This window comes from Natrix helvetica (assembly GCF_964273705.1).
Source record: "Natrix helvetica genome assembly, chromosome: Z".
NCBI lineage: Eukaryota > Metazoa > Chordata > Lepidosauria > Squamata > Natricidae > Natrix > Natrix helvetica.
Genome location: NC_138554.1, coordinates 130,306,346 through 130,317,916, shown reverse-complemented (window position 1 = coordinate 130,317,916; position 11,571 = coordinate 130,306,346).

The window sequence follows — 11,571 nt, the reverse complement described above, 5'->3', positions numbered from 1 at the left end:
CTGCTGGCTCATATTTAAATGGTTGTCCACTAGGACTCCAAGATCCCTCTCACAGTTGCTACTATTGAGCAAGGTACCACATATACTGTACCTGTGCATTTTGTTTTTCTTACCTAAATGTAGAACCTTACTTTTTTCACGATTGAATTTCATTTTATTAGATAGTGCCCAATGTTCAAGTTTGTCAAGATCCTTCTGTATCTTAAGCCTGTCTTCTGGAGTATTGGCTATTCCTGCCACTTTGGTGTCATCTGCGAATTTGATGAGTTCCCCATTTATCCCCTCCAAATCATTGATGAAGATATTGAAGAGTACTGCGCCTAAAATAGAGCCTTGGGGTACTCCACTGCATACTTCCCTCCATGTAGATGCAGTTCCATTGAGGACTACACGTTGAGTGCAGTTGGTCAGTCAGTTAGAACCCATCTGGTGGTAATGCTGTCTAACCCACATTTTTCTGCTTTGTCTAGTAGTAGGTTATGGTCTACTTTATCAAATGCCTTATGACGTCCAAGTAAACTGTATCAACAGCATTCCTCTGGTCCACTAATTTTGTTACTTTGTCAAAGAATACAATAAATTAGTCTGGTATGATCTGTTTTTGACAAACCCATGTTGGCTTTTGGTTATTACTTAGTTTACTTCTAGGTGTTCACTGATTTGTTGCTTGATTATATTTTCCAGAATCTTCCCTGGTATTGTTGATAGGTCTGAGGTTTCCTAGATCTATTTTTTTTCCTTTTCTGAAGATGGGAACCACATCAGCTCTTTTCCAGTCCTCTGGCAGTTCCCTTGTGCTCCAAGATCTTTGAAAGATATAGTTCGGTGGTTCTGAGATCTCATCTGCCGGTTCCTTCAGAACCTTGGGGTGTAATCCATCGTGGTTTGAACTCGTCTAGGTGGACAGGTGTTCACTTACCATTTTCTTCCCTATTTCAGCTTGTGTTCCTAATCTGATTTTTGTGGTGCTGTTTTTGATAGGTTGGACTGTTTTTTCCCCTTTGTATAAAGACAGATGCAAAACATGAGTTAAATAGTTCTGCTTTCTCCCTGTTGCTTGTCACCTTCTTGCCACTTTCTCCCAGCAATGGACCAATTGTTTCCTTGACTTTTTCCTTGTTTTCAACATGTTGGAAGAAACAAAAATATTAAAATGTAAAAACAGTACAAGGATGGATTAAAAAATAATATTAGTTCATTACAAAGCGGAGGTAGGACTTTTAGATTGCTAGCAAACTCTATAGCTGCCTACTCTTCTATAAGCCTCAAGCAAGGCCTCAGAGTCATGTTTTACACCTGAAAGGCCGGGAGAGTAGGTGCCCATCTTATCTCTAGGAAGAGAATGTTCACAGAAATATATATTTTATATTAACATAAACCATTGTTGGAAGAAATGTCCACCTGGGTTCAGTTCCAAGTGGGAAGAAAGACACTGGAAACATGGAGGCTGCTTGGAAAGATGGTTTAATGGTGGACAGGACCACATGGTTTGAAGTCCTGGGCAAAAAGGCACTTTGAATTTGAGCTTATATTCTGATTAATTGTCAGACTCCCATGGGGCCATGCAGGGATAACTTTGTAGGTTGTCTTTGAATCCCAGGCTTGGTTGACTCTTGCTAGGTGATGATGTAATGAAAGGGCTTTGGGATTCCTACTATGGCTCTGCCTGAAGGAGATAGATCTTTGTTATGTAGAATAGACTGGTCTAGGCCTTAATGGCCCATTGTCAAAAGTGGAGGGGAGCTGAGTTTCTGCCTTCCTTTTAGGAGAAATATTCTGCCCTTTTTTCCTAGGAGAGGGGTGGCTGCTAACTTCCTACAACATAGAATCATAGGAGTTGGATGACTATTAATCCCACCCCATGCCCAAAGCAACACATTTATACCATCCTGATCAAATGATTGTTCAGTCTATTCTTAAATACCTCCAGAGAGGGAACACCCACAACTCCAGGAGGCAAGCTATTTCATTGATTAATTGTTCTCACTGTCAGGAAATTTCTCCTTAGCTCCAGTTTTGGAGTTCTCTTTGACAAGTTTCCTTTCACTGCTTCTTGTCCTACCCTCAGGTGCTTTGGAGAATAGTTGACTCCCCTCCTCTCTGGGAAAGCCCCTAAAGTATTGGAAGATTGCTTATTGAGTCACCTTTAGTTCTTCTCTTCATTAGACTAAACTTATCTAGTTCATCATACAATTTAGCCTCCAGACTTTTTATTGTCTTTGTTGTTCTTCACTTTCAAGAGTCTTAGCATTTTTCTTGCATCATGGTGTCCAGAACTGAATGTAGTATTCCAAGTGTAGTATTCAGTATAAATCAGTATTATCACTTGTCATGATCTTGATATCCCTCTGTTGATACGGTCTAGGATTGTATTGGCTTTTCTGCAGGTGAAAGACACTGCTGGCTCATACTTAAAAGCAATACAGAGCATTTTAAAATATAGTATATGTATTTATATATATATAAAGAGCCATGGTGGTGTAGTGGTTAGGATGTAGTATAGCAGGCTGGCTCTGCATTCCACTGCCAGGAGTTCGATCCTACCAGGATTCAAGATTGACTCAGCCTTCCATCTTTCCCAGGTGAGTAAAATGAGAACCTAGATTGCTGGGGACACTATGCTGACTCTGTAAGGCACTTAGATAATTCTGTAAAACACTATATAAGTGTTATTGCTATTGCTGTGATAATGCTTTCTGCATACTTGAAGAAGCTTCCCAGATATATAGAAATATGTATATTTGAAGATTGCACGCATTACAGGATGTTGAGTGTCTGATAGGGAAGAAACATAAGCCACTTTGATCTAATGGTAAAGGCACCAGGCTAGAAACGGGGTGACCATGAGTTCAAGTCCAGCCTTAGCCATGAAAGCCAAAGAGTGATTTTGTTTGTCTGTCTAAGCCCAAATTCTCTTCCCAAGGTTGTTGCTGTGGAGGAAATAGGAGAAAGGTGCGGTGGATATGTTAATTCCCTTAAGTTTTTAAAATAAAAGTAATAAAATAACAAGCAAAGAAATAAATAAAATAAATTCCAAGACAGGGAATTGGCTTTCTAAAGTATTTGATGGAGATCCATCATGCAGAGCTTTAGGGGAAAAAATAGAGAGTGGCTTAAGAGTATTTCACAAGGGCTTTGAAATGGTAATTCCAGATGTACCATTCAAACATTGTGAAAACTGGGCCTATAGTGTGTTTCTTCAAGTGCTCTTTACCATCTGTTCTGTCATGTATAGAGCTGCAGTCCTTTCTGTTTTCAGCAGGCTGCTTTCATAATATTTAGAGCGCATGCTACAATATTTTGGGATTTTTGTCTAGAAATTAAAGCTAAAGAAAATTTATGCCTAGAAATTTAAAAAAAATTAAGCAAGGGTCATAATATAGGTCACCTCTGACTAATTTAGATAATTCAAGTTGCCTTCAGATAACAAACCTCTGTTCGACCTTTACTTTATTTCAAAGATTTACCTGTTTTCTGGTAAAAGACTATGGGACCAAAAATATTCAATAGCAGTGGGATGTTGAATCTATAGAGTTTATGAATGTGTCACAAATCATCCCGAAATAAACAGAAACCTGGATGAATAATGAAATTGTATCCTTGTTGAAACAAACATATTACCCATCACAATAGGGTTATTTAAATTAACTTAAAGATTGTCACCTAACGAGAAGGAAGGACTCACTGGAGAAGAGTGTCATGCTGGGAAAGATTGAGGGCAAACAAGAAGGGGACGGCAGAGAATGAGGTGGCTAGATGGAGTCATCAAAGCAGTCAGTGTGAGCTTAAATGAACTCCAGAGGATGGTAGAGGACAGGAAGGCCTGGAGGAACATTGTCCATGGGGTCACAATGGGTTGGACACAACTTTACAACTAACAACAACAAAGATGGGCACATGTGCAAAAATATATTCAAAAATCTCCCAAATTATTTCTGTTAAGATGAAAATTGATGGTCGATGGGAAGTTCTTCAGTTGGACAGATGTGTGTGTGGGGAGGTGAGTTCTGAGCCTCACATGAACTCTGTCTGACAAACCAATGGCGAGATCCTTTTTGGATCAGAACCTCCCTGTGTGGGGGGAGGGTGAAGAAGGGGCAGCATCTCATCAGACCCAGAGGAAGTGCAACAGGTCCCTTGTAGGCCAGAGATTTGCCCTCTGAATCGGTGTCAGGGCAACAGCATGGCAACATGGGTGCACAAGAAGCTGACTTCAGGCCAAAGCAACTGAACAATAGTGTGCAGGAGATGGGATGAAAGCCTGGTATGAAGATCTAATTAATCCACAGTTATAAATCAGAATTTGGAAAAGGCAAAGAACCTTGAGAGTAAGAATAAATAATATTGATGGACAGATCGGGATTTTGGTAAAAAAGAAAGAAAGAAAGGGGGAAAATGGAGGGTTGAATCATTAGCCCAAAAGTGAGCCATTTGCTTCAAACAATTTGGACAAAAAGGAGAAAGCAGAGAAGTGACAGACCTATTCAAACACAAACTATAAATTTTTAAAAGAGACTAGGAGGGTGAAATGGAAACTAAAACATACCAAGGAGATTTGCTTCATTTGGGTTTCTTCTAACTAATATATCTTAAGCAACCCCAATTAATGAGTAATGGAAGGTAACAAGGGAGAAAAAACTCAAGAAGAAAGCACTATTTTCTCACTGATAACCTAATCTTGTCTGTGCGGCGAATGGAATGCGAAACTCTGAGCAGAAAGTTTTAATTAACCAATTGTCATAAATCAGAATCTGGAAAAGCAGGTGAAGAGAAACATACCAGAGATTTGCTGTATTTTAATTTTGTTCAAATTAATATATTTTGAGCAACTATAACCAATGAGAAGCAGAAGGTAATAAGGGAAAATAATAATAGTAAAATCAAGAACCGTGAAAATACTAAGTTTTTTTTTTTTTTTTTGCTGAAGGAAGAACAAATGATCAAGATGGCTTCTGCTTCTCTTCCTCTTCACATCAGCAGAATTAGCTAAATTTAAGGTTGACCAGAACTCTGAAATAAGAACTGTATAACTACTAATTTTAGAACTGGACATTAAGGTAACGGGGGGGGGGGGAGATAAAATCAAGAGCGGGGAAAGGACAAAGGTTTTTTTTCTTTTTGTTGTTGGGGTTTTTTTGGCCAAAGGAAGAATAAAGGATCAAGATAGCCCCCGCCTCTCTCCCGCTCCGCATCAGCTGAACTAGCTAAATTTAAGGTGGACCAGAATTCTGAAATAATAACTGTATAACTAACTGTAATTTTGGAACTGGACATTATGGAAAGGTGGGAATTTGAAAAACTATGTGAAATTATAAAAAAACATGCATAAATCATCAAAATCAAGTCTAAATAGAATTTTGAAATAGTTATTGAGGAGAACCAGAAGATGAAGGAAGAAGTGAAGGAAGAAGAGGGGGGGATAATAAAGGGGTAGAAACAGTGGAAAATAAAAAGCAGACAAAAATGTCATTGTGTTGACAGTAGTACAGGGAAAATTGAAAAGAGGGGTTATGTCTCAACAAAATGAAATAAAAAGCAGACAAAAGATCCCACTGAGTTTGACAGTGGCATAGGGAAAATTGAAGAGAGGGTTATGCCCCAGCAAAGGGAAATACAAAAAAATTCATTGGGGTTGACAGTGGCTTGGGGAAAATTGAAGAAGGTGGACATGTCAAAACAAAGAAAAGAAAGAAGACAAGAATAGAGAAGTGGGACAAAAGACTTACTAGGAAAAAATCATACAAATTCGTATGATAATAAAACTGAGTTGCTAACTGTTTGAATATGATAATGGAAAGATAATTAAATAAAGGTTAAAATACATGGAATATGGACAAATATGAAACTGTTATGTGGAGAATATAAAGTAGAGGCATGTGATTCACTTTTATACATAATAATGAAATTGAGTTGCTAATTGATTGAATATGTCAATGGAAGGACAATTAAGTATAGGTTAAAATATATAAAATATGGACACATATAGAACTTCTAAGATGATGAACAAAGTGAGATGTGTACCTTTTGTTATTCTATATAGTAGATTAATGGAATTGTAATGAACATTGAACAGCAAGGATTGTTATTTAAAGAAAATTAAGAGTAAACTAACTCAAGATATGGAAAAATGGAGAGGGAACATGAAATGTACTTACAATGGGAAATTATTGAGATTATAAAGACAGAACTACAAATTTGGGGCATGTAAGGATGCATAACTTTATAAACATAATGATGAGAATAGTTGGGAAACATAACCAGGCCTAGGTCAAAAATGGGCTGGGAGGAGGGTTTAAAAATGCAATTATTATATATGTATATTTTTTGTTCTTTTAAAAAAAGGAGGTAGATATATGTTAACATTAAAGATGTATATTGAAAAAGAATTATAAATACCATCAACATCAAATGGAGCTTGCTCAGAGGCTGAAATATACCAAGTAAATGAGAGGAAGAGTATGAAGTAGAGGAGAGAGGTAAGAGAAGAAAAGAGGGATAGGAGAGAGGGGGGAAGAGGAGGAGAGAAACAAGGATTGGAAAGGGGAGAGAGGAGAAGGAGACAGGAAGAGGAAGTAGAGAAGGAAAGGACGACAGAGGAAAGAAAGGAGGTAGGGAGGAGGAGGAGAGAGGGAGAAGAAAGTGATGGATAGGGTACAAATATGGTGTATGGAGAGCAGAAGAGCCAATAATTATTTTTGGGAGTTGATGATAAGATGAATTGATGTAAACATTTAACAATATAATATGAGGTTGGTTATGTAATAGTATACATGTGGTTATTTGTTATGACAATGAAAAAATAAAAAACTTCATAAATCAAGATGAAAATTGATAAAATTCAAGTCAATTTTACTTCTACTTAGACTTTACTGCAGCTTCCTTGGTAAAGTTTTTCAGAAGTGGTTTGCCATTGCTTACTTCTAGGGCTCGAAAAGAATGACTAGCCTACAATCATCCAACTGTCTTTGTACCTAAGGTGGGATTAGAACTCATGGTCTTCTAGTTTCTAGCCTGATGCCTTAAACCACCATACTGAACAGGTTCTAATGTGATTTAGGTATATGCAATTCTGCATCAGGTTATGACAGTCACATCTGCATGAATTTGGAAATTTTAGGGTGGAAATATGTGATTTGAATATTCATATTTCCATTTTCCCTTTCATAAACGAATTTTCTTCTTTAAGCTTGGCAAAGGGTCTATGGGAAAACTTTGTGTAATGCTCCAAGATTTCCCCTTGCTGTCTGTATAGTTATACTCTTACACAAAAATATGGAATTGACCTGAGAAGGCCTTTGAAACAACCACACCAAGGAGAAAAAAGAGCTTCCTTACTATTCTGTACAAAGATGCCTTATTATGTCAATATGTTTCAAATGTCTTCTATAAGCTTATTGTTCTGTGATCTGCCCAAACTTTACAGAAGAAGACAAAGTGGAAAGAAAGTTTCTAAAATAAATAACACCTTGCTATATATTAATCATATTGTCTATTCAATACCCATCTATTATCAGCTGACCTTTTCATCACTGGATATGTCTCTCTTTGTTTGGTGGTCCTTTAAAAAGAATTTTTTAAAATCTTTCATTCTGTTTGTCATAGCTGTCTTTGTAATTTGACTAATCAATTAATACTCTTCTCTCTAGGTTTAAAAGAACTTGTCATTCACAAATTTGATGTTTCCAGCAAAACTATAGGCAAAGACTGTTCCTAGGTGATCATCTTGCTGCCAATTTCCTATTGTTATAACACCCAAATCCAAGATTTTTGATGGCTGTCTTATTAAACAATCTGATTATTTCACAGTGGGCCTGTTCACTTGCAAATTGTTTCTTGGTTACATTTCACCCTCATGTTTTCCTTCATCATGATAGTTTTTCTTCCACTTATCAGCTTTTGCTGTGAGACTTGGTTTGTTCAGCCTTCTTCCTCCATGGCAGTTTTGCCAAAATTTCAAAATGATTGAGTTTACCCGACCTTTGTAAGTGTCCGGCCCAAAAGCCAAGAATGACACATGGTGGTTCTTCCAAGCTGAGTTCTTTATTATTTCCACATCTATTTAGACAGAATCTAGGCAGACTAAACACTGGCAAGTACCAAATATTCTGGGAACTGTTATTGTCTTCATCCTCTTTCTCTCTCACAAAATATCTGGACTGCATTGCCTCTTACTCCTCTGGAGTGCAACCCTCTCTTCTGGGAATCCATTCTACTATATACCATCACTGTTAAGAGAAAGCAGGTTTGTATATTGATTAAATGGCACTGGGCATATTTCATTTTTCTGATTTTTATTTGCAAGAATGTATGTAAATTTATGATATTTGAAACATTCAAAGTAGAACAGAAGGCTGATATATTCACAGCACTTGTCTGATGGGGTGCCCAGATATTTTTTGAGTAAGAGATCACCTTTGATTTTCCAAATAAGTTCTGGGCTCAGACTAGCTGATCATTCTTTTCACGTTCTGAAACAGCCATTCTGGAAACAGCTGAAGCATGGATTTTGTGTATTCGTGTCAGCTTTTTGTGATCTGTTCAGTTTTGAACAATGAATAATTAAATGGATGCTAGTTTGAATGATTTGTAAATTGTACTCCTAACATTTTGGGGCCCAATGAATATAGCTCCATTTTCAAACTGGTATTTCTGCAGCCAGATTAGTTCTATCATACTACAATCAAGTTCTCCAGTTCTATATTTCTTGGACTGTTCTTCTTGGTCGTTCTGGAAATGATGAACTCTATGGATTTTCGGTCTGAATTAGGACAATTATTAATTTCCTGATTGTTGCATGATTCATAACAATATCCTACTTCATTTCTTCTTGCTAAACAATCTTTTTATTTGAATAAACGTATTGTGCAAGAAATGATGTTGTGTTATATTTGTGGCCATCTTCTCTGTTTAAACACATATCTGTTTAGTTTATTAGTTGCTAGGAATCCAATTTAAAAAAAGCACACATTTATTTTGTGCACCAATGACTTTGGCAACATGATTTGGTGTCATATAAAAGTCATATCTTCAGCAAATGAAGATGCTCTTGCCTTAATGTGGTTAAAAAGAGAGCCAGAGCAAATGTTCCAGAAATGACTGTATGAATGATTAGAAAAATCAAATACCTCCCATAGTGAGGAAAATAAAGATATTAGGAGACAAACTTACGGTAAATCTATCTATCATGATTCTAGGATGCAAAGCAAACATTTCTATGAATCTTTTAGTTGCACAAATAGATATAAAATGCTTGTGTTTTTTTCTTCAGTGACTTGCCTTTATTGCACATTAAAAATTATATGAAGCAAAAATGTGTGATGCTTCCATCAAAATTGCCCGTTTTGGGATCACATAATAATATCACACAGCATAGCAAATATAATCACTTAGGGTCTGGCTTCTAAAGGTGGTTAAAAGTTTACAGCTGGCAAAATAGCTCCATTTGTAAAGGTCTGCTCACTTGCACAAGCACCCGTAATTTGTGCAAGTGCCCGCCACTTGTGCAAATGGACGTTCATGTGCAGATGTATGTTGACCCTCCACTTGCATGGCCAGATTCTGAATGGGCCACTGTCTGGGAACTGGGGACCTCTGACATACATCATGTAGTAGAAAATTCTTTAGCAGATTTTTAATAGCAGATTCTCCTTTTCCTTCCTCCTTCACATGAATTCTCTGGAAGAATCACTGTATTGGATGCTCATGAGTATGTAAGGCACGGGCTATCCAGTATGTGGTTAAAAGGTTTCTCCCTTGTATTTAAAACATTGGCTACCCAGTTTAGTATTAAAAGGTTTCTTCCTGGATTTTAATTACAGGTTATGTTTGTGGTTTCAGACACTTGGGAGTTGAAATTCCCCTATATGCAACCTAATTTTAAAAAATTAGGGCTACATTGAATACTCTTGTGTTGACTTTTGATCTAAGCAAGTCACGGGAAATTCCTCCAGTAGGCACTTAAACTGAACGTATATTCAACTTTTTCAGCCTGGTTCTGGTACCTTCCCATCTTCCCTTCTCCACTCCTGCTGTTTCTTCCCTGCAAATAATCAGTCATATGAGCAATCTCATCTGCTCAGAATCCATGCAGTGAGAAGGATAAACAGCACAACAGGATGTGATCTATCAGATTTGGCTCCATAATTATTTCATAGTAAGCAAAGTAAGGCAATGGGAATTGTTAACTGAAAAAAACATCCAAAAAGAGAGCAATCTTTGGAAATTAACAAGAAGATTCAAACAGTTTTTGTTCTAGTTAAAAAAAACAAATCTGTGTTCCATGTGACTGTTCTTAGTTACTCCTTGAATTGTGGACACTGAGCATATTTGCAACTTTTGGTATGAGAATTTTGGGCTTCTTCCATCTCCCTTCATGTTACGCTTAACAGTTACAACATGCATAGCAATAATGCTACCATTGATTAGCTTGTGACAACATCCTGCTAAAATCAGGCCTAAGGCCTATCTCACTATTCTTGTTTTCAGGTAGGACCTGTAGACTGCACGAGTCAAAAAGAGGGCCGTGAAAATATTTAAAGACCCTTGTATCCTGGATATAAATTGTTTCAACTCCTACCCTCAAAATGACGCTATAGAGCACTGCACATCAGAACAACTAGGAGAGTTTCCCCCCCCCCGAACACCATCACTCTACTAAACAAATAATTCCCTCACTGCTTTCAAACTATTCACTAAGGCTGCATTACTATTAAGTCTTCTCATCGTTCCTATCAACCATCTCCTCCCACTTATGACTGCAGGACTGTAACTTTGTTGCTTGTATCCTTACAATTTATATTGATATTGTTTCCTGATTGCTTATTTGAACCCTATGACTATCATTAAGTGTTGTACCTTATGATTCTTGGCAAACGTATCTTTTCATGTCTTTTTATGTACACTGAAAGCATGTGCACCAAAGATAAATTCCTTGTGTACTCAATCACACTTGGCCAATAAAGAATTCTATTCTATTCTATTCTATTCTATTCTATTCTATTCTCCTTCAACTAGCTTTGAAAGAGACATTGACTTTGGCAGTGGTGCATTGATCATAACTAATAGTCTATGAATCATGTTATTCTCTATGAATTTTTCTGAACTCCTTAAAATGTTGTCCCTATGAGTGACCTTTGTTACATCTTGTAGCAACTTCCATGGCTTAATTGTATGTTCAGAAGAGGTTTTTTCTTAGAGACATTCATCTTCATAGGATGAGCATATTTATTTATGACACTTATCTCTATCTCAATCCTTAACCAGATTGAAGATAACATTTCTAGCTTATTTATAGATAGAGATCCTTAGCTATTATATGGACAAGATACACTGTATGCAGCCATGATGAAGCAAGCACGCTGCCTGAACTATGAGGAAGAATTAGCACCACACATTATACCAAATAAATAGTACAAGGACCAAGCTGTACTCTCTGAAAAATTGTTAGAAATAAATTAAACGTGCATATGCAGATGATGATAGTTAAATGTATTAATAAAGGAACCAATGCAATCTTTATTGCAAAGAAAATGTTTCTAAACATTTTGATGCTGAAATACACTCATTTATTGG